The sequence below is a fragment of the Equus quagga genome, chromosome 6 (assembly GCF_021613505.1).
Source record: "Equus quagga isolate Etosha38 chromosome 6, UCLA_HA_Equagga_1.0, whole genome shotgun sequence".
Taxonomy (NCBI): domain Eukaryota; kingdom Metazoa; phylum Chordata; class Mammalia; order Perissodactyla; family Equidae; genus Equus; species Equus quagga.
Window position 1 is genome coordinate 82,482,219 of NC_060272.1, and position 25,439 is coordinate 82,507,657.

Here is a 25,439-nt window from a genome sequence, read left to right on the forward strand (position 1 = left end):
TTAATCACACGGCATATGTATCTGCATCTCCCAACAAAGACACGAGGCTTCAGGGACAGGACACAACCAGCTGCAAGGGATTGGAGTTTACCTCTTCATGACACCTTCACATCACAGCCTCCTATAAAGGCCTCATGCAAACCTATGGAATAGGCTTTAGAAGGCTCTGTTCCTGTTTTTCTTGGGATTGGGAACATCTTTTGAGTTTGGTTCAGTGAAAGGGGATGTTTCTGTCTATTAATTTCCAGAAGGCATCTTTCACATCTTTATTCCTCAGGCTGTAGATCAGGAGATTCAGCATGGGATTGAGAAGTGTATATAACACAGAGGCCTCATTGACAATTTGACAAGAGTTTTCGGAGTTGGACAAAATATAGGGAAAGGATGGTCCCATGGAAGATGGTGATGGTGGTCTGGTGGGAGGCATCGGGGAGAAGGCTTTGTGATATCCCTTGGAAGAATGGATGTTTAGTTTATAAAAATAAAATCATAGGAAGCAAGGATGATTAGTGGTGTACTCACTTCATTGAAGGTGGAAAAACCAAAGAGCAATAGTTGAGTAATGTGTATATTGGAACTCAAGACTGCGATGAGAGCAGTATACTCACAGAAAAAGTGGTTGCTTATGTTACATTCAGAAAAATTTAATTGGAGAGCATAGCAAAGGAGTACCAAGGTGCAAAACATACCCCAGCAATACGACCCAGCCACCAGGAGGACACAGAACCTCTGTGACATGGCCACTGTATAAAGCAGAGGATTATAGATGGTCACAAAGTGGCCACAGGCCACCACTGCCAGAAAGACGGACTCAGTCACCACCACAGCATAGGACAGGAAAAACTACAACATGCAGCTGGAGTAGAAGATGCTTTTATTGGACATGACCAAGTTCTCAAGCAGCTTGGTAGTAATGATGGAAGAGTAACAAAAATCTACCAGAGAGAGGTTACTAAGGAAAAAATACATGGGAGTGTGAAAGTTTGGGTTTATCTGGATGAGTACTATCATCCCAAAATTTCCTACTGCAGTGATAATGTACATGATCAGAAACACGAGGAAGAGAGGAATCTGAAGTTCTGGGCAATTGTGAAACCCAAGAGGAGAAAGTTTGTCTCCACACTCAGAGTTCTTGCAAACATCACCACAATGCCTTTGAAGGGAGGGGGTGGGGGAAGAGAGCTGTTCTGTTAAAGAGAAGATTCATAGATGGGAGTGACAAAGACATTATGACTTTCTGTGGTAGACGAAATAACATGAGTTGAGTTATTTGTCTTAGTTTCCTCCATCTAGAATATACCCCATGCAGATAACTGCTATGGATATACCAAACCAAGCTGAGTCTCTGAAATGTCTTTCCATTTCCATTGCAATTTGTGTTTTCATAAAAAACACTTACCATATTGTAGTGTGCACATCCACACATTAGCTAGTAGTGTAACATTCACATAACTTATAGAGAATGCTTGCACATGAATGCTTAAACTAGTGTAAAAGTCACTGAAAAAATGTGAAACACTTGCCCAAGAGAACAATATATATTGTTACTATTTTTTGCCCATATACACAAATCAACTAAAATTTTCAAGAGGATATATTTAAACTCTAAGGATAAAGTAGAATATATTAGAAAAATCAAGAAAAAATATATCAATCACATTTTAGCACCTTTTGTTCACTAAAGTTTACTTCTTTCATTGAATAGCTTGGCTGCTGAAGGGCTGAGGAATCCAGCGGCTCCTCTGTACCCCACAGTGTAGTATGCACTTTATTAGAGTTTATGGTCAGTGGGTTAACTTCTATTACAGCCCAGACATCATACAGACATCTCTTAAAGGGATCAAGATTTACAAGGTAAGAATTCTGTCAGAAATAATTAATTCTCATCCTGTAACCAAAAGTTTGGTCTCTGAACCCGATGCCAACCCAAATAACGAGAACAGAGTCTTGAGTGGAGAGGAAAGGTTTTTACTATGCCAGGCACAGGGAGCAAAGAAAGGACTCATGCCTCAAAAATTGCTAGCTCCCCTATGAGGAATGGGTAGGTATTTTTATTTGGGGTTTTGTGTAGGGGAGGGGGAACATGTAGCCTGTGCAGCTGGGTGCTTTTCCACCAGCCTGTCTTTGGCCTTGAGAGACTGCTTGCAGCAAGGCAGTTGGGGGGGGGGGGCACGGTGAGATAGGAGGATGGCAGGTGGGCATCCTTTGCTGTTGTCTCTGGTCTCCTCTTCCTGTTTGAAGCAGGTTCAAGTGCTGGGAGTCTGGAGTCCAGGAGTTGAGGTCTGGGAAGCCTCCACCCCTTGATATTCTTGAGACAGCGGCTTTCCTGGCAAACTTCAAGGACACATGATAAGCTTAACTTTAGTGTGCCTCCAACACCAGGCCACCTGGGCTTTTAACAATTTGTAACTCCCATTTAATTGTAAAGCTCAAGGAGTCCAAGTTTAAAGAAACAGGTATTTACATGTGAGTGGAGCTAGAGAAGCAGGAAAGGGGGTGGTGGGTTTTAGTTTTAACCCCATATATGCTGGCTTCAATGTGGGGGAACTGATATCAGGGCTGATGTTAAGAGCCTGTAACAATTCTTGTGAATGTTTATACACTAATTTAAGGTGCATATAAAGATAATACAATATCCATTTTCAAGTGGAAGTTTATTCTTTTCCTTGTGAAATGTTTGTCAATGGATTTGAAGCCAAATATTTCCATGACTAACTCCTTTCTTTAATATTATTGGACTCAGAATTGGATAGCATTTACAGTGACTCAACACACACACAAAAAAAAGATCACGAGAGTTACCATATCAGGAAAAGAATATTTTACCTGCTTTGTAGTAAACTTGAATAAACTCACCTGCTTCAGAGATACAGTCCACCACTCTCCTGCTTCTCTGTAGACTGAGTGCAACTGGAGCCCCAAGGCTTCTACATCTAACTCAGTACTCCTAGAGACTCAAACTCCCGAAGTCACTACCAACTTACTCCTCACGAGCATCAAAACAAGTAATTAAGGCCAATGCAAAGTCTCCTACACCATTTTTAATGACTCAAATTTCCTTGAAATTACGCAAAAAAAATTGCATCTTGAAATTGACTACCAGGACTTATTTGCTCCTAATTAAAATCCATTTGGAATTAAAATAAAACTGAGGCGAGGCAGTGTTTCTCCAATACTGCCTCATCAACCATAAAATTCAGTGGGGCTTTTTTGATTTTGTGGGCAGCGTATACCACATTTAGGCAAGTTACTCCAACCTATTTACAAAGTTACCCCAAAAGTTGTCCATTTTTAGTGGATCCCAAAACAAGAGAAAATTCCAAGAATTCCAGTCTGTCACGCCAGCTGCTGTGGTATTTGGGCCATATGACACAGCATATATGATCGTCCTTGAAGTGTATTTGCAGATAAGGATTCTTCAGAACTTTGGATGAGCCCCTGTGGTGAATTACAGATCAGACCTTTGAATTTTAAAGCAAAGCAATAACTTCTTCTGCAGATAGCTATTCACCTTTTGAGAAACAGATTCTAACTTTTTAATGGACCCTAACAGAGACTGAGTGACAATAAGCTACTAAGTTACTATGCAACCTACACTTCCCATCACACACTTCATATTGTGTAGCTCACCAATCCAGAATGGGAGGCATGCACTGCAGTCAACAGTGCTCCTGTTCCTGAAGACACAGGTAAATTGCATGAGCAAGTGATCCAGTTGTCCATGGTCCATACTTTGATTGCATGGCTTTCTCCGTGAAAGCGTGAACTTGTCATGAGGTATTCCTTATGAACAACCTGAATGTGGAAGAAAGCACCAGGGCCTTATTCTCAGATGATTCTGTGTGATATGCTGGCACCACACAACGTGGACATTTGCAACACTACAGTACTGCCTTGGGGGGTTCCTGAAAAACAGTGGTGAAAGATCTAGTATTCAGAAATTCAAAAAGTGTGCCTGGAATATTGGAATAGCCTATTTAAAACTCAGTTATAGGACAGTCTCTGTTGGTATTATTTTAGAGCGATGGAATGATTGCCTCCACAAAGTGTTAGATGCTGTAGGTCTGAAACCAGTATGCATTGCTGTTTCTCCTGTAATTTATGGGTCCAAAGTGGAAATAAGAGTGGCTATTCTACAATTATCCTTAGTGATCTACCAGCTAAAACTCTGCTTTGTGAAGGTGAAACTATGAGCTCTAGTGGTTTAGAAGGCTTATGCTTCCATAAGGAACACAGTGATAGATACATTAAAGTGGAATTGTGACTTGTTTGACAAACAAAACGTGGTGGGAGTTAAATAGATTCCAGAATAGAGGCACCAAGATGCCTTACCACTTCTGTTACCAAGCCAAAGCGGGTCTGCTTCTTGGTGAGTTGAAATCAAAGCTTTCTCCAGAAGTAGTCACACAAAGTAAAATTTATTTGCAGCAAATAAGGAGCCCACAGGAAATTATTTCCAAAGCCATGGCTCCCTGAGCAAGGGAAAGCAGGGGGCTTTTATTTCAGATGGAGGATGAATATCCAAAAGGGAAGTTTCATCATTACATGTAGAGGTGGTTATTCACTTGCACAGATGCAGTTTGAAAACATCATTCCACATGCATCACATGTTATGGTAATAAGGCTTAAGCGCCTCCTAAGGTAGAGATCTTAACATTAAAATTAAACAGGGTAACACTTGGGCACTTCTCAGCCCCTCTGTGCAGGTGTCACTCTTGCAGAGACGTTTGGATCCATTCAGAGCAGGTGATTGTATCTCTTAACATAACTGAAGAAATAATTTTGGGAAACAAGCACTTCCTCCTTTGAGTTACTTGGAGCAGTTGTCAGTGACAACATCCCTCCTCTGGTTTTATCCTGTTCCTCCATCTTAAGAGGCATGAGGCAAACGTCCATCTTCTGTGACTGCTTCCTGCTGAGCATGGGCATTGTCACACGGACTGATAGAGGACAGAAGTATTCCTCACCAGGTATAGCCTCAAGTTGTTTGCATTCTTGCATAACAACCCTCTGTAATTGTATAGCTTCAATGTTTTTAGCCACAAACTGTATGAGAATTAAATATGCAGAGTCCAAAGGGAAAGAAAAGAAGAATAGCTATTAAGGGGCATAAGAGAAGGAAGTCTGGCTGGCTTCTTTCTGTTAGCCATGTGGATTTCTCCAATAACCCAGTTTTACTCTCTTCTATAGTGCCACTACTATTAACACAGAGAGAGAAAGACACATTAGCTAAGGCCCAGACTCATTTCTCTTCTGCCAAAAGATAATCGAAGGCAATTATATCACCTTCAAATCCAGGCTTGATTCATTGGCTACCATGGCCAACATGGCAGTCACTTCTTTGATAGTGGCTGCATTATAAATGATGCCTCCTGCTGAAGCCACTAGTGACTCAATCAGAGAGATTACCCCAGCACTAAGGAGCCCTGCTTCCCTCTTGTTCTTTCCTCTTTTGATTTGTGGAGGTGCTAAGGTGGTACAGTTATGAACCTGTATATATTTAGGATCTGAATGTACTTACCCCACTGTCCAGATTCCACCATCCCTTTTATAATCTAGTTACAGGGTTTCCCATACTTCTCTGCTGGACCTAGCCTTGCTGCCCAGGAACATACAGCCTCCTTGTAAGCCTACCATGCTGAAATGATATGGGGAGGGTTAGGATCCAGGGCAGAGACTGGGATGGATAGACAGTCATTCAGAGATTCATAGGTCCTTGGGATTTACTTAACTTTGTGGTGTCAACAAAACAAGAGCTTCAAATCAGAGAGTAGTTCACAGGAAAACTCAATGTCATCAATCTTATGCAATGATCTCTTTTGATGTTCAGCTGTGGGAGCCTTTTTTACCCATGTGTGATGGATACAAGCAGTGACTCCTAATTTTATGTAAGAGTGAGTGGTTAGTAACACCAAGTGAGACACTACCCAACTAGGATTTAGCTGATCAGGGGGCAAACTACTTTTCCAAGTTTTAAGATAGACCCAATATCCAGGCTCATATGAGTGGAACTTGAACTCTGTAGGTAAGGAAAGACGGAAATTTCCATATTTATTGAGTGCTTCTGCCACCTGCTTCAGATTATTTACGTGTTTGATAGCCTGGGTCTGGGTTTGTGAGCGAAGGTGAGTCTTTAGAAGGCCTGGCATAGGGCATTTCCAAGAGCCTAAACTTCAGTTTGCCTTTTGGGGCTGCCTTTATCTGAATGAAGGCTATTGGCAATAATTTTAGCCAATCTTCCTGTATCTCTTGGCACAGGTTATTCAAGATTTTTTTTTAAAGTTTGGCCCACTCAGTTTTTCCAGACGATTGTGGTCTCCAGGCACTATGTAGCCTCCATTTGATTTTTAAAACTCTGACTATTTCAGAGGTGATCTCTGACGTAAAGCCTGACCCATTATCACTCTGGATTGATCTAGACAACTCCAAATGGTGAATCATCTCTTTTAACAACACCTTTGTTACCCCCTTTACCATTTCTGACCCGCAAGGGAAGGCTTCAATCCATCCAGTAAATGTATCCACAAACACCAAGAGGTATTTTTACCCTCCAGGGTCCATGGGCATATCAGCAAAATCAACTTGACAGTCTTCCCTCGGTTAAGTTGCCTGAATTTGAGTTGCTTTCGCCAGGGGAGGTACAGGAGGTCTGATTTGTACATTAATCATTCCTCTGGCAATAAACACATTGTCCAGTTATTTTTTTCAATAAGTTATTTTATACCTGGGGTGCTTATCACCTTCATCAGAGAGAGGTATACAAGGTCTCTTGCCCATTATGCGTAGAATCATGAGCACACTTAAGTAGTTGTTTGTTTGGGGACTTGAATCTTCCCTCATTGGTTTATCAGCCAGTCCTTGGCTACTGGGGACCACTGGTAACCCTGTATAGTGGCTTCCCTTACTTCATCCGGCGAATACACTGGCGTAAATTCATAGAAGGATAGAGAAGGAATTAAAGGTAACTGGAGAAACTCTGCTGATATAGCAGCCCTTTTTGCAGCCACGTCTGCCAAATTATTCCCTTTTATGGCCTCTAATTCCTCACTTTGATGACCTTAAAATGGCCCACAACTACTTCCTTGGGGCCTTGTCCCACTTCTAGAAGTTTAAGGATCTCTGGCCCATGTTTAATTTCTTTTACTGCTGCTGTTATGAAGTCCTCTTTCTTTCGAAATGACTCCATGAGCATGAATTACAGAGAAAACATACTTAGAGTCTGTGTATATTGTTATTATTTTTTCTTTTCCAAATCCCAATGCTCTGATTGATGCAATTATTTCTGCCTTTTGACCTGAGGTGACAGGCGTTAGCCCCTTGGCTTCTATGGTCGCATGCAGAGACGCTACTGCATAACCTGCGCCTCCTTGTCCATTACTCATGAAGCTGCTCCTATCTACAAACCATACCTCCTCTGCATTAGGTGATGGTTCTCTCTGGAGACCTCTGTGGCTAGAGTAAACCTGATCAGTCACTTCTGGCAAGCATGGGTAATAGGCTCATTGGAATCAAGGAGAAGGGTAGCAGGATTTATGGTATAATAGGGTTTTAAAGAAATCTGAAGGGGATCTAGCAGCATAGCTTGATATAATAGCATTATATTCTGGGATAGCCATAGATGTCCTTTAGTCTCTAATAAGCTAGAGACTTGATGCGGGGTCTATACCATCATGGGTTGGCACATAGTTTTTCTTCTTCTTTGATTAAGAGGCAGGTGGCAATTAAAACTCTCAAGCATGGGGGCTATCCTTTCACCACAGTGTCTAGCTGCTTCAAAAATAGGTTATCACTCTTTTTAAGGGTTCCAACATTTGAGTTACCAGTCCTATAGCTATTCTCTTTCAAGAACATATAGGTCAAATGTTTTGCTCGGGTCTGGTAAGGCCCCTGCACGTGCTTCCATTAGCAAGTGTTTAAGCTTATAGAAAGCTTGGTCACATAGCTTATTCCACTCAAAGGGGTCTATTCTGTCCCTATAGTTTACATAGAGAGACTTAGCAATCAATCCAAAATTAGGGATCCAAATGTGGCAGAAGCCAGCCAACCCCAAGAATCCTCATAGTTCCCTATGAGTTATTGGTGAAGTTGACATATTGCCATTTTTCTCTCTTGAGAAAGTCTATGTTGTCCCCTTGAAATGATAAACCCCAAAATCTTTACAATTGAATTAGATATTTTTGCCTTCCCTTTACACACTTTATATCCCTTACTGGTTAAGAAGTTTAATATAGTTAAAGTGTTTTTATCAGAGATTTCCTTAATAGGCCTGGCTATTAAGATGTCATCCACATAGTGTAACCCAGTACTGTGTCCTAATTCCTAATTTTAGTTCCCTTAAATCTCAGTCCATGATTTCCCTGAAGATAATAGGGGAGTTTTTGAACCCTTGCAGTAAGACAGTCCAGCAATACTGATGCTTTTGGTAGGAGTCTGGATTCTCCCATTCAAAGGCAAATATTTCCTGGGACTTGAGATCCAGTGGGATGCAGGAAAAAACATCTTTTAAACCCAGCACTGTATACAACCTGCTGTCTCCAGGGAGATCAACTAGCACAGTATAAGGATTAGGTACTACAGACTGTATGTCTCAGACTGCTTCATTGATAGCCTTAAGGTATTGGACAATTCTATATTCCCCTGTTACTGGCTTTTTAATGGGTAATATTGGAGTGTTTATAGGGATCTACATGGCCTGATCATTCCCTGTCCTAAAAACCTATTTATTACAGTCAGGATTTCTCTTCTGTCTTCTGGCTTCTGGCTTCTGGCTTCAATGGGTATGGTTTTACACGGGGCCATTGATCTATCTGCTTCAATTTTACCTTAATGGCATGGAATTGGCTACTTGTACCACCTGTCCTTGTGCCCATACTTCAAAGTTAACTTGGCTTAAAACATTTAGGGAACTCTCTTCCTTCTTAAGTGCTGGTGTATCTTGTAATAGGGCCATGAACTCAACTCCCCATCCTTTAAGGACTTGGTTATCTATTTTATCTTGTTCCCAGCTTATCGAGCCCCCTGACTTAGATAGTATGTCCCTCACTAGAAAGGGTAACAGGGAATTCTGGTAGATACAGGAAAAAATGTTTCAACACTTTTGATTCAATTTCACAGGTCCAGGCTCCAGAAACCTTTTGGTCTCTCCTTTTTCTGATACTCCTTTTATGTCACACTTTTTTTTTTTTGGACAGATCTCACCTTTGATTGTTCAACACCAAAAATGTGGCTCCAATATTGAGCAGGAATTCAACGTGCTCTCTTTCCACTACCAAAGTCACCCAGGGCTCCTCTGGGAAGATTTGGTTGCCTGGAGCCAAATGGGGAGGCCCATGGCCCCATCATGACTCATCTGTAGTCAAGGGAAGTTGTCACAGCTCAGTCTTGTTTCATCCCTTCCCTCTCTAGGGATGGTTCAAACAATCCCACTGTCAATGCCCTTCCTGTTTACAGTACTTTTGCTGATTAGTCCCCAAATTTGCTGAAGGTCTTCTGGTTCCTTGGTGGGGGCTGGGGTCACCCACCCGTGGCTTCTTCTTCCTTTCCATCAGGTTACCTTGAGCTGTCTGGAAGGCCACAGATAACAGTGAAGATTGCCTTTTCATTGTCTTGTCTTCTTTTTCATCCTCAGTTACATCCTGATTGTTGAACACCCCACAGGCAGCCTCTGCTAGCTGTGCAGAATTAGTATCAGGTCCTATGGACAAATTTTGGAGTTTCCTATGGATGTCTGGAGCACTTTGAGATATGAAAGAGGTATTAAGAACCACTCTGCTGCTCTAGGCTTCAGGATCAAAATTTATATATCACCCAAGGCAGTCTCACAACTTCTGTAAAAAGGTGGATGGATTTTCCTCACGACCCTGTTGGACCTCTCAATTTAGACCACTTAATGGTTGACTTCCTTAACATTTACATGCCTTTCAAAATCAGACCCCCCAAAAGTAAAAGTTTTCTTGATTATCAAGATCATTGTGATTCCACCCAGGGTCAATCCTTGACACAGCCTGTTCACTAGGCCTGTGGATGTCTGACCCTGAGTCATCTTCCTTACCTGCTTGTTCTCTAGCTTTGAACAGAACAGGTGACTTTTCCTCAGGAGTCAGGAATGTAGTCAATAGGCTTTGAATTCCTTCCCATGTTGGATCATGAGTGGAGAAGATTTGCTTTGTCGGGTTTATGAACTCTTCTGGGTCAGCGCTCAATCCTTTAGTGTGTGCCTTTCAATTATACAGATCAGAGGTGGAAAAGGGTACATATTACATAGAAAGATTATCTGCTCTTGGGTTAATTGAGGATAACCAAATGCCTTCCTATTCTGGAACATACAGCCCAAAAAGCTCTCCTCTGGGATGGAACTTGCACTCCCATATTCCGGGATTTTTTCTTATGGTCTGTTTCCAACAGTCCAGGGGCAACTTATAATGATTACTGATGATGCAGATGCCACAAGATTTTGCTCAGAGGAGGTTAAACACCACAGTAGCCTGAAACCAGACCCAAGATAAATAAGGAAATAGACTGGGCAGACAGCTTGGAACGACTTGACTGAAGTACAAGATCCCAGAGATCAGTGGAAGTCCTTTAGCAGAGAGTGAAAGGGAAAACAAAAGTGGTAGACACTGGGATTCCAGGGCCCTCCAATAAAGAGGGCAAGGAGAAGAGGAAGATCTAGCAGTCCAGAAAACTATAATTGCAGAGGGACTGTAGGTAGCAAGATCAATGTCAGGTGTCCCTGACAGAAAGACACAAACTGTGGAACTCCAAAGGGGCCTTGAACCCACAAAAGACAGACTCACTGACTCCAGGAAGGCATCAAACACACACAAGACAGACTCAGAAACTCAACAGGGGACTTGAACATGCAGACTCAGTGACTCCAGAGGAGACTTGACTTGAACTCACACCACATCACTCCAGGGCTTGAACCTTCACAGGAAGCTAGTCAAGGTTCAGATTGCTCCTGTTTCACCAGAGCCAAAGCACTGGGCTTCTCCAATGGCTGGGTTGTGCAATTCCTTAAGTCCTTAAGCCTGGCTTAGACAGACTTTGTAAGATAACTTAAAAAAATAGCTCTTATAGACATGTCATGGAGTCAGCACCACATGCCTCCATCAAGAGATCCTCCAAGCAAAGCTCTCAATTCAACCACTGGGTCTCCCGATGGGGCAGTGATGTCAAGCCATCAGCACACGCACTAATAAGGATGCCCTCCTCATGAGGTCCAATCTTCAGTACCTGGTAGTGTGGATGGGCTAGTCTGAGTGTGTTGCCATAGCCCACTGCTCCCCCTATTGAAAAATGGGTGGCTGGAGGACATGAATCTCAGAGAGACAGAAGTTCCTTTGTGGTCACCAATTTTTTTACCAAACCAAAGTGGGTTTGCTTCTTGGTTAGTTGAAGTCAAAGACTTAACCAGAAATAGTTGTCACACAAAGTACAATTTATTTGCAACAAATAAGGAGCCCACAATAAGTGGAATTATTTCCAAAGGCATGTCTGCCCAAGCAAGGGAAAGCCGGCGCCTTTTATTTTGGATGGGGAATGAGTATTCACAAGGGAATTTTCATCCTTACATGTAGAGCTGGATATTCACACAGACGCAGTTTGAAAACATGCTTTCACACACATTGCATGTTATGTTAACAAGGCCTAAGCTCCCCCTGGGGTCATCTTAACATTAAAATGAAGCACAGGTAATCTCTCGGCACTTCACGCAAAATCTGCAAGGGCATCCCTCTTGCAGTGTGGTTTGGACTGGTTCAGGGCAGTTGGTGATTGCATCTTTTATAACTGAAGAAACGGTTGTGAGAAACAGTTACGTGCTTCCTCCTCTTAGTTACTCGAGGCAGTCAGTCAGTGACACTTCTACTTCCAGTCTCTCAAACACTGATCTGAGATCACCACATAAGAAAGCCTGCATAACACACCAGCTCACATTTATGAGTCACCACAAGAATTTTTTAATTTTGAAAAAAACATGTGGTCAGTGAAGGGACTAGAGCCCTGTATATCTTCAAGCTTTCCACTGATTCCATTATGATACTGCAATAATCATCTTATTGCTCTAAAAATATTGTAACAAACTGGTAAAATGATGAAGTTGTATTTATGACATGTTGCTCTCTCCCTCTTGTGTTTTCTTTCCTACTGGATTGTTTTCTCACTTAATGATAATGTTGTCAACATACTCCTCTAAATTCCTTGATCATTATCATTTAAATTTCTATTGTTATTTTTTAATCTCATAACTTTTCTAGCATATTATAATATTAAATAATCATAGACTGTCTGAATTGGAGAGTAACTGGAAAGTATTTTGCTCAAGGCTTCCATATTCTCTAGAGAAATCTGCAGAATATTGGAATAAATAACACCAATGGCTACATAATCACCCTCAAAACTTCTGGTGATGGAAATATTGGTTTTTATTAAAGCTACATATGTTATTATCTTGTTTTGAGTCATGTAATCTTTGTTATATTTGTATGTTATTTTGAGAAAACAAAAGTGTCTTGTATTTACAAGTTGTTCATAACCACAGAAGTAGCTTTAATCATTTGAAAATAAATTTACAAATAAGTTAGCAAATAACAAGCACATGTTTTAAATATTCAGGGTAATAAAAAAGTACTTGTATGACTCTCATAAATACGTGTGCCTCCCTCCTTGCCACCATCATCATTTTCCATGGGACCTTCTCATTCATTTATTGTGTACCCAACTCCAAAAACTGATGGCTCACAGTCAAACTTTATTTTATACAGTGTCGGTTCCCATTCTTAATCCTCTGATATATAGCCTCAGGAAACAAAGATGTGAAGGAGCGTGTCAGGAAATTGATGAATCACTCAATATAATTTTGTAGAACATTTGTATTTCTAAAGGAATTTGATTATTATATTGAGGATAGTTCAATGCTTCTATTAGAAATGATGATTCAAATTCTTTACTGAATTCACCAGATTTTTAAATCTATTGTAATAAACCAGTTATTTGATTATTTGATTTCTACTCACTTCAATGCTTATTACAATAGCTGTGAAGCATATGTGAAGTAGCATAAATGCTGTGGGTCGAATAGCATTTTCCAAAATATCAATGCCCGCCAAGAAGCTGAGAATGTTTTTTGTAAATAGGGTCTTTTCAGAGGTAATAAAGGTAAGGATCAAGATAAGATCATACTGGATTAGGGTGATCCCTAAATCCAATGAGTGTGTCCTAATAAGAGACAGAAAAGGAAACACAGAGACATACATGGAAGAAGGCTTTGTGAAGATGGAGGCAGAGACTGGCATTTGCTGCTACCAACCAGGGAGCTCCAGGAGCCATGGGAATCTGGAGGATGCAAGGAAAATTCTCACCTAGCATCTTCAGAGGGAGCATGACCTTGCCAGCACCTGGACCTCAGGCTTCTGATTTCATGAACTGTGAAAGAAGACATTTCCATGGTTTTAATCCACTGACTTTCTGATAATTTACTGCAGCAACCCTAGGAAGTTTATTTAATAATAAACATCAGACGACAAAATCCAAATCTCTTGACTCATATTTTGGCATTGCAAATCATTTCTCTGTTCAGTTCTGCCTAAAGCCTTATGCTAGCTATCCCCTAGTTTTCAACCTTAGTGAATCATGCCACTATTCTCACATTAAATGAACATTTGCTCATTTATTCCTTGGCTTATGTGATTTCCTTTTTCTTTCAACAGGAACATCCTCTTTTTCTGGCATACTGATGCATCACTTGCTATATATAAACCTTTAAATCCAAATCACTATCACAAAGAAAGTTTTTATTTTCACTCCCACAACATTTTCCACATTTCGGGTATGCCTACAGACATTTCTATAAGGAAATCACAATGTCATGATATAATGTGTTCACTATTACTTTATATTTATTATTCTTATGTCCTTTCTACAAAATTTTGAAATATGAGGACATTCTCAGATTTTGTAATATTCTCTTAAAATTTTTTGGTGTGATTGTACTATGTAGGCACAATGTAGATGTCCTCAAAGAAAAAATCAGGATGATAACCCAGCGATGGAGGAAGAGATCAAAACTCAGCAACTTGAGCTATTGGGAGAGAGAGATTTGGAAGCTGAATAGGACTCATAGGAACAAAACGCAGGATTTCTTTTGCCTTCATAACTTCTTTTTAGACCCTAGAGAATCTTTAATGAACCATTTGTTTTTATATCACAAGCTCAGGAATTAGATTGAATGCTCTCCTATGTGGCATTTTACAAAAATGTAATTTCTTCTAAATCGGTGGGCACAATGATTGCTCAAGCCTACCTTATGACATTCTTTTAAATATTTAATTTTAGAAAATATACAAATTGACTTAGAAAACATGGTGACTACTTAGAAAATAACCAAGGGAAAGATGAATCATCTAAATGCAACCATTCAGAGATAACTGCTGTTAGCATTTTCTGCATGATTTTTCTATGCACAATGCATGTGTCTTGAGATATATAAGTGACATAACTTTGACTCTACATTTTTCATTGAACATAAAATAACCGTTATTGAGAGACTGATGTCAGCATCATGGTGGAGTGAGCTCTTCCATCAGGCCCTCCTTTCTAAAGTACAATGAGAGGGAGAGTCAAATACCAACAGAGGACACACTCACAACAAAGGAAATATGTGGGAGACCCACGCAGCCATATGCCTGAAGGTGGTGGTGAGGCAGGATCCTCTGGAGGAATGTGAAGATGCTCAGCAGGAGTTCAGAGGAGAGTGAAGACTCACAGCTAGAAGAGGGGCACAACTGGGGACAGGTGCTCTGTCCCTGCCTGGCACTCCAGCCCCATGCTCCAGCCCCACAGTCACTGGGAAAGCAGCATGGTGAGGGAGCGGCTTGTTAGAGGAGAAGTTCAGCTGGGGAGGGGTGATCTGTTCCTGCCTGGAACTCCAGCACTGCACTCCAGGCCCATGTTCATCAGGAGAGCAACACATTGAGAGAGGGGCTGGCTAGTGAAGCGGATCAGCTTGGGATAGGTGGTCTGCTCCTGCCTGGTGCTCCAACCTGTGCTACAGCCTCGTGATCACTAGAAGCACCACACAGAAAGAGAAGCAGTGGCAGGTGGAACCCTCTGAGTGCCCAGAGAACAACACACAGAGAGAGGCACTGCTTGAGGTAGGCATGCAGATATATGAAACTGCTCATTACACTGCCTGGCACTCCAGTCCTCCTATCACCCAGTGCTCCACACAGAGTGAGAAGCAGAGGCTGAGAGAAGCACAGGGGAAGGAGAGCATTACTCCCCCTGCCCAGCACTCCAGATCTGCCATTGGCCAGAGCATTTCACAGTGAGAAAAGAAGCAAGTTGCCAGAACTGGAGATCCCCCACATTGTGTTTGACCCAGAATACACAGAGACTGATCCTCATTAAGTGGAGGCACGTTACAGCAGCAACTAGATAATAGAACCATGAAGAGGCAAAAATCCACACCATCAATCAATATGAGACAGTATATTAAATCTACAGACAAGAAGGAATATGACAAGTACCCGGATGCCAACTTAGATGATACACAAATCCATAACCTAAATGACATAGAATTCAAAATAGCTATCATGATACAACTAAACAAGTTACAAGAAAACACAGAGAGACAAATTAATGAATTCAGGAGCTTATTCACAAAAGAGATTGAAACTTTAAAGAGAACCAATCAGAATTGTTGGAGATGAAAAACACAATGGATGAGATTAAAAAAAATTTGGACTCCCTAAACAACAAAACTGACAATATGGAAGACTAAATTAGCAATTTAGAAGACAATAGTATAGAAATGCTTCAGAAGGTGGAGAAGAGAGAACTAAGAGTAAAAAGAAATGAAGAAGCTCTCTGAGAAATATCTCACTCAATTAGGAAATGCAACATAAGGATTATAAATATTCAAGAAGGGGAAGAGAAGGAGAATGGAGCAGAAAGCTTGTCCAAAGAAATAATAGTGGAAAATTTCCCAAACATGGGAAAGGAGATAAAAATTTATTTAAAAGGCTACCAGAACTCCCAACTATGTTAAAATAACAAGACCTACTACAAGGAATATAGTAGTAAAGCTGGAAAAAGTTAATGAGAAAGAAAAAATATTGAGCAGCAAGGAAGAAGAAAATAACTTACAAAGGAACCTCAATCAGGCTTTCAGCAGATTTCTCAGCAGAAACCTTACTGGCTACGAGAGAGTGGAATGATATATTCAAAATCCTGAAAGAGAAAAACTTCTAGCTGAGAATTCTCTATCCAGCAAAAATCTCCTTCAGATATAATGGAGAAATAAAAACTTTCCCAGATAAACAATAGCTAAGGGAATTCATCACTACAAGACCCCCACTACAAGAAATCCTCAATAAGGCCCTCATACCAAAAAGGAAAAACAAGAAACAGGAAAAGAGCTACAAAGAGCAAGGAGATGAATAGGGAGGTAACAATCAGAAATTGGAAGCTCTTTATCAGATCAGGTTGGTAAACACTTAACTCTTATATCAAGGATAAAGAAAAGGAAAACATCAAAATAAAAATTATATCATCACCTTAACCACAAACTCACAACACAAGATGGAATAAGATATGAAAAAATAAATTAGAAGGGGAAGAGGAAAGGAATGGAATCAGGATAGTCTAAGGAAATAAGAGGCTATCAGAAAATGGACTATCTCATCTGCTAGACTTTTTATACAAACCTAATGGTAACCACTAAACAAATAATTACAACAGAGACATATATGATAAAAAAGGAGAAAATGAATAAAATCACATAGAGTACTTCCTAATCAAATTGGTAGCCCAATATACATGGGACCAAAAAAAAAAAAAAAAGAATATGCAGGAGGACCAGAAAATGTGCAATAAGATGGCCGTGTTAAGCCTTCATCAATCAATAATCACAGTAAATGTAAATGGACTGAATTCTCCAATCAAAAGACACAGAGTGGCAGGATGGAATAAAGAATAAGATTCAGCAATATGCTGCCTCAAGGAAACACATCTTAGCTCTAAAGACAAATATAGGCTCAGAGAGAAGGGATGGAAGACAATAGTCCAAGCTAATGGTCAACAAAAGAAAGCAGGTGTTGCCATACTTATATCAGACAAAGTAGACTTCAAGATAAAAGAGGTAAAAAGAGAAAGAGGGGCAATATATAATGATAAAAGGGACACTCCAGCAAGAAGACATAACATTTTTAAATATATATGCTCCCAACAGAGGAGCACCAAAATACATAAAGCAACTATTAACAAACCTAAAAGGAGATATTACCAACAACACACACACAATAATAGTAGGGGGCCTCAATACCTCACTTACTTCAATGGATAGATCATCTAGACAAAAAGTCAACAAGGATATAGTGCAATTAAATGAAAAACTAGGCCAGATGAACTTAATAGATATATAGAGAGTACTCCATCCAAAAACAGCAGAGCATACATTCTTCTCAAGTGTTCATGGACCATTCTCAAGGGTAGACCATATACTGGGAAATATGGCAAACCTTAATAAATTTAAGAAGATTGAAATCATATCTACTGTCTTTTCTGACCATAATGCTGTGAAACTAGAAATCAACTACAAGAAAAAAGCAGGGAAAGGAACTAAACAACATGCTACTGAACAATAAATGGGTTATTCAAGAAATACAAGGAGAAGTCAAAAAATATTCAGAGACAAGTGAGAACGAAAATGCACCATACCAACTCATAGGGGATGCAGCAAATGTGGTCCTAAGATGGCAATTTATAGCAATACAGGCCCATGTTAACAAACAGGAAAAAGCTCAAAGGAACAATCTCAAGCTGTAGTGAACAGAATTAGAAAAAGAAGAACAAAAAAAAGCCCACACTCAGTAGAAGTGTGGGAAGTGTGGGAAGGAGGGAAATAATAAAAATTAGAGTGGAAATAAATGAAATTGAAACAAAAAAGACTGTAAAAAGAATCAATGAAATAAGGAACTGGTTCTTTGAGAAGATAAACAAAATTGACAAACCATTAGCCAGACTCACTAAGAAAAAAAAGAGAGAAGGCTCAAATAAATAAATTAGAAATGAAAGAGCAGAAATTACAATGGGTAACACAGAAATGTGAAAGAATATGAGGATATTATGAAAAACATTATGCCAACAAACAGGACAATCTAGAAGAAATGGACAAATTCTTAGACTCTTACAATCTACCAAGACTGAATGAAGAAGAAATAGAGAATATGAATAGAACAATCTCAAGTAGAGAGATTGAAACAGTTATCCAAAACCTACCCCAAAATAAAAGTCCAGGACCAGAGGGCTTCGCAGGAGAATTCTAACATTCAAGTAAGATTTATTACTTATTCTTCTCAAATTATTCCAAAAAAATTTAGGAAGATGGAAATGTTCCTAACACATTCTATGAGGCCAGCATCACTCTGATACCAAAGCCAGATATGGACAATGCAAAGAAGGAAAATTACAGGCCAATACTGCTGATGAACATAGATATACAAATCCTGAAAAATTATTGTTAAACAGAATACAGCAGTACATTTAAAAGATAATACTTCATGATCAAGTGGGATTCATACCAGGGACATAAGGATGGTTCAACCTCAGCAAGTCCATCAGTGTGATTCACCACATTAACAAAATGAGGAACCAAAACCACATGATAATCTCCATAGATGCAGGGAAGGCATTTGAGAAGATCCAACATCCGTTCTTGACAAAAACTTTCAGCAAAATGGGCATAGAAGGAAACCTCAACATTATAAAGGCCATATGTGGCAAACCCACAGTGAATATCATACTCAATGGGGAATAACTGAAAGCCATATCTTTGAGAACAGGGGCAAGTCAAGGGTACCCACTCTAACGACTCTTATTAAACATAGTACTGGAGGTTTTGACCAAAGCAATTAGGCAAGAAAAAGAAAAGGAGTCCAAATAGGCAGTGAAGAAGTGAAACTCTCGCTGTTTGCAGATGACATGATTTTGTACATAGAAATCCCTAAGGAATCCATCAGAAAACTATTTTAAATAATCAACAACTACAACAAAGATGCAAGGTACAAAGTCAACTTACAAAAGTCAGTAGCATTTGTATACTCAAATTACAAACTAACAGAACAAGAATTCAAGACTACAATTCCATGTACAATCACAACAAAAAGAATAAAATATATAGGAATATATTTAACCAAGGAGGTGAAAGACTGATAAAATAAAACTATAAACTATTACTGAAAGAAATCGATAATGACTTAGACAAATAGAAAGATATTCCATGTACATGGATTGGAAGAATCAATGTAGTTAAAATGTCCATACTACCTAAAGCAATCTGCAGATTCAATGCAATTCCAATTGGAATCCCAATGACATTCTTCACATAAATAGAAAAAAGAATATGAAAATGCATCTTTGGCAACAAATGACCTCAAATAGCCAAAGCAAGACTGAAAACCAAGAACAAAGCTGGGGGCATCACAATCCATGACTTCAAAGTATATTGCAAAGCTATAGTAATCAAAACAGCATGGTACTGGTACAAGAACAGACACACAGATCAATGGAACAGAATTTAAAGCCAAGAAATAAAACCGCACATCTATGGACAGCTAGTCTTACACAAAGGAGCTAAGAGCATACACTGGAGTAAGTAAAGCCTCTTTAATAAATGGTGCTGGGAAAACTGGACAGCCACACACAAAAGAATGAAAGTAGACCATTATTTTTCCCCATGTACAAAAATAGACTCAAAATGGACCAAAGACTTGATGGTAAGACCTGAAACCATAAAACTCCCAGAAAAGAATATAGACAGTACACTCTTTGATATCAGACTTAAAAGGATCTTTTTGAATACCATGTCTATTCAGACAAGGGAAACAAAAGAAAAAGTAAAGGAGTGGGACTTCATCCTACTAAAGAGCTTCTGGGAGGCAAAGGAAATCAAGAACAAAATGGAAAAAACAACCCACCAACTGGGAGAAAATATTTGCAAGTCATATATCCGATAAGGTATTAATCTCCATAACATATGAAGAGCTCACATAAATGAACTACAAAAAAACAATCAAAAAGTGGGCAGAAGACATGAGCAGACATTTTTACAAAGAAGACATACAGGTGACAAATAGGCACATGACAAGATGCTCATCAGTAATCATCAGGGAAACGCACGTCAAAACTACACTTAGATACCATCTTAAACCCATTAGAATGGCTATAATGACCAAGACAAAAAATAGCAAATGTTGGAGAGGTTGTGGTGAAAAGGGAACCCTCATCCACTGCTGGTGGGAATGAAAACTGATGTAGCTACTGTGGAAAACAGAATGGATATTTCTCAAAAACTTAAAAATAGAAAAACCGTATGACCCAGCTATCTCCCTACTGGGTATTTACCCAAAGAACTAGAAGTCAACAATTCAAAGAGACTTATGCACCCCTATGTTCGTTGAAGCATTATTCAGAATAGCCAAGACATGGAAGAAACCCAAGTGCCCATTGACTGAAGATTGGATAAAGAAGATGTATATATATATATATACACACACACACACACACACACACACACACACACACACACACACAATGGAATACTACTCAGCCATGAAAAAGACAACATCGTCCCATTTGCAACCACGTGGATGAACCTTGTGGGCATCATGTTAAGCGAAATAAACCAGAGAGAGAAACACAAAGACAATATGATTTCACATACACGTCAAATATAAACAAACTTATGGAAAAGGAGAATAAATTAGTGCTTACCAGGGGAAGGGGGATGGAGGGTGGGCACAAGGAGTGAAGGGGAGCACTTATATGATGTATGACAAACAATAATATCCAATGGAAATCTCACTGTGTTATAAGATATTATGACTACAATAAAAAAGTCATTATTGTCATTGCAAACATTGATTCATTTCAGTAAAACTACTGCACATTTTCTTCCAAATATGGACAATCTGCTCTTCCAAGCTTGTATCGATACAATTGAATAATATACTCTCATACCTTCTTAAAAATGACAAATGTATTTTGGAAGCAAGTTTAACTCTAAAATCATTGGATATCAATCAATACATTGGTTCCACAACACCCAAACCAATTAGAACCACTTATGTTTTGCTGGGCCCCTAACAACCTGGCTAACCCTTGCCACATACTACCAGGAGCCCCTAACACAACAGAAGCTATTTATTACATGGCACAGAATTATTTGTTGTAGATGACATGACCTTGAGCCAGAATCCTAGGGGTCTGCATTGATATTCTCGAACTGGGAGTTGCATGATTTCCACATGGCATCTGCAACCCACCACTGACACCTCTGCACTCTGGACCAGCTCTGGAGATAATTTCTGCTACAGAGTCACTCAAAACTAGCAACTTTCTGTGTCACCTGGTGTATGAGTTTTCTATGCTGCACAGCAAATTATGACCTACCCAGTGGATTAAGCTAATACAAATTTTAATAACACAGTTTCTACAGGGCAGCAGTCCAGGCAATACTTAGCTGGGTTTTCTAGACTCTCAAAGTTGTCATCAGGCTGCAATTTATGTGCCAGTCAGAGCTGTGGTTTCATACGAGGCTCAGGCAGGGAAAAATCCCCTTCCAAGCTCTTCGAGTTGTTGGCAGAATTCATCTGCTTGCAGATATAAGATTAACGTACCCATTTTCTTTCTGGCCATTGATCAGCAGCTACTTTCAGATCCTAGAAGCCACCGGCACTTCCTTGTTACAGGGGCCTCTCTGTAGGCTCTCTCACAATGTGGCATCTTACTTCTTCAAAGCCAACAGTGAAAAGAGTTTTTCTAACTTCAGGGAGGTCCCAGTCTTTCATTTAAGAGCTTCCAATGATTAAAAAAAATGTCATGCAGGATAAACTCTCATTCAATTAACTCAATATTAAGAAATATTAGACCTTAATTACACATGCATAATTGTTCACCTTGCTATATAATATAACCTAATAAAGAAACTGGCATTCCCATTACCTTTGCCTCATCCTACTTGTTAGAAGCAAGTCACATGTCACCCCTACACACAATGAAAGAAGATTACTTAAAGGTATATACATCAGGAAGTGATAATAAATTACATTAAGGGGCTGTGCATCACACCTTGTATAAGACTCAGAGCACTGTTTCTGGGTGTGGAACGTGTTGCCTCTAAAATCTTGAAAGAGGTCTTGTAAAAGATGTGCTTTCTCTTTTCTGGTAGGGGCCACAAGCTACAACAATTTGTCTTTTATTTTGGAGAGGATACTCTGGGATGCTTCTGGGTTCTTTTTTTACCACTGAACACATCACTGACCTGGCAGGTCCATGAATCTCTTCTTCCCTTTGTGTCTCACTAATGCTTTTAGTATAAGAGCCACCTCTTTTTTATACTGTGTGGCTAGTATGGTGCTATCAGTGTAACGGGCTGGTGTACTGGTCTGTGGGATGTTCAGGTGATAGATATTTCTTCAAAGCATGTAATGACAGAGGGCTACAGGGTTAAAATGGTCTTAACCAAATCATTACATAAATAATTTTATCCATCCCATGAGAATGTGAGTTGTCCCTGATTTCTTTTTCAAATTAAAAGGGAAAATAATACATCTGCCAAATCAATGATTGCATGCTATATGCCTTAAGCCATATTCATCTGCTCAAGGGCTATTTGATTTTTTCAGTCTACAGTCATTCTCGAGGACTATCCGGTTTTCTTGTGCCTGAAGGTCTCTTTATGGTTCCTCATATGGTAAATTCACTGAAGACAGTCCATTAGCTTTTTTGGCATGAGAAGGCTTTCCTCCACCTATATCTTTAAAGAAGATTTATTACGAGTAAGATCAGAGCTCTACAGTTATTTTCTTTTCCAATTTACCAATGTCCCTCATTGTCTTCTATCTTCCATCATTCATCAAAGGCTCAGTCATGGTCTTCCAATTCCAAGATAGGATAGAGAGGATCACTGAAGATAACACTTCACCTGAAATAACGTTTTTAAAAAGGTGAATTCCAAATCTGTTTTTAAAAAGAAAAATGGAAGTAATTAGGACTAGATAATTAAAGTATCATGGAGAGAAGAGACATTCTTTGGTGAGCTGGCAGTCATCAGCTGTTTCCTCACTGAACAGATTTTCTGATTCTGGAAACATACTAATGTTTAGCTTTGGCACTTGCAGAGAACAGAAAGCATCCAGGAGTGCTTTGTGGACACCCAAGAATTTATTGATAAATTGAAAACTAAAGAAACCCCAAACTCAAGACCAATTTTCCCCACAGGGCATTTGCTATTGTTCCAGGGTGTGTAGTGGGTTGGGGATCTGAACCAGAAAAGCAGATTGAAATACCCTACAGAAATGTCATAGTGTTCAGGAGAAAAAATCTGACTACAAAATTAAGGCCTTCCACAAAAACTTGACCATCTCCACCTCACTGCCTGCTGTTAAGCTGCATTGGGCAGCAGGAGAAAGAAGTAAGCACAAACTTCAGAGGGTAGAGCTCAACCATTATCAGCTTTTCAAATCTGAGGGAGATCAGCCCTGCCAGGTCTCAGTCAAGATCCCAGCCACACTCAGGGACAGGGATGCCCACAGAGTGCCCGAATCAAGGACACTTTTCCCTCTAGCCTGCTGATTTTAATAGCTTCTTTATTCGTCTCTGGAAGATCTCTCTTCTCCCTTTTATACCAACAATCCTTCCAGTACATTTATGCCACATCACTAATCTAATTTCCCTCTCTGGAAAAACCAAAAGTAATTGTTTTCTTGTCCTGAGCAGACATTGACATATATGCAGGGCCTATCTTTTCTCAGAATTAATAGAAATTTGAAAGCCATTCTTTTATGAACAAGCTACATTCCCATCTTCAATGTCAAAAGGACAATTCACATGAGAGGACAATTATACCTCATCTGTACAATTATCAAAGGCTTGATAACATAGATATTATGAGAAGGTCATCAAAGGCCAGTGCAGAAGATTTACACACCTTAACAAGTATATGTATATTGTACTATTATACACACACACACACACATACACATACACACATTTCTTTACTTTAAAGTGACAAGATCTTTCCGAATATTTTCTGCCATCTCCTGTTTACCCTGGATAACTCTGTAGAAACAGCACTTCATGGAAAATCCACCTCTTCTAGGAAAGTCACTTTTTAAAAGATCAAAGTCAAAAAAGTTCATAAAAGGACAAAAGCAGCAGCACACATCACTCTCCCTACCTTTCCCCTCCCTGTATCATGGTATATAACAGAGATACTAATTTTCTCCTAATTTAAAATATAGATTTTCCTTTCTCATGGGTGAAGACCTAGGAAAGGTATCGTTGAGTCATATGAGAAGTGTTTGTGTAACTTCATAAACCTATTACTCCCATCTGAAATGTCTGAGCATTCCCCTGGCCTCAAATTTTCACAAATACTTGGTATTTCAGTCGTATTAATTTCAGGCAATCTAATTGGTGTGCAGTAGTATCTGATAGTGGTTTTAATAAAAATTTCACTGATGACTAATGATGTTTAGTATATTTTCATGTGTTTTTAGATGATGTGTATGCTTTGCTTTGTCAAGTAGCTGCTCAAATATTTCACCAATTCTTTAGATGGTTTGTCTTCTTGTTTTGAGTACAAAGTGTTCTTTAAATGTTCTATATACAAAATCTTTGTCAAATATATGTATTGCAAATATTTAGTCATAGTCTGTGGCTTAACATTTTCATTTTCTTCTTGGTTTCGTCATTTGAGAATTTTTACCAGAAAGTTTTTTAAGTAGTCGTTCTTTCTATCATTTTTTTTGATGATCTATCCCTTCTGTGTTTTATCTAACAAAATATCTGCCTCAAATTTCTGAATATTTTCCAGCATTTTATAATAAAATTTTGTGGTATTATTTTTTATTGATTTCATAATAGTTGACATCAATGTGAAATTTCAGTTGTACGTTATTTCTTGACGATCAGCACATTAGTGTTTCCTTTCACTCCTTGTGCTCACTCACCACCTCCCTTCCCCTAGTAACCAATGAACTCTTTTCTTTGTCCACGTGTTTGTTTATATTCCACATATGAGTGAAATCATCTGGTATTTGTCTTTCTCAGTCTGGCTTGTTTCCCTTAGTATAATTCCCTCCAGGTCCTGCCATGTTGTTGCAAATGGGAAGACTTTGTCTTGTTTTATAGCTGAGTAGTATCCCATTGTATATGTATACATATATATATATATATACACCACATCTTCTTTATCCAATCATCAGTCCATGGGCACTTGGGTTGTTTCCATGTCATGGCAAATTGTGAATAGTGGTGCAACAAATATAGGGGTGCATATGTTACTTTGGGTTGTTGATTTCAAGTCGTTTGGATAGATGCCCAGTAGTGGGATAGCTGGGTTGTATGGTAGTTCTATTTTTAGTTTTTGGAGGAAT

The 25,439-nt window shown here is 39.3% G+C and overlaps 1 pseudogene; it reads right to left on the reverse strand.

The window, feature by feature from the left end:
• Positions 1-211: 211 nt before the first annotated feature.
• LOC124240756 (olfactory receptor 5D14-like) lies at positions 212-7,186 on the reverse strand (annotated as a pseudogene).
• Between the last annotated feature and the right edge of the window lie 18,253 nt (positions 7,187-25,439).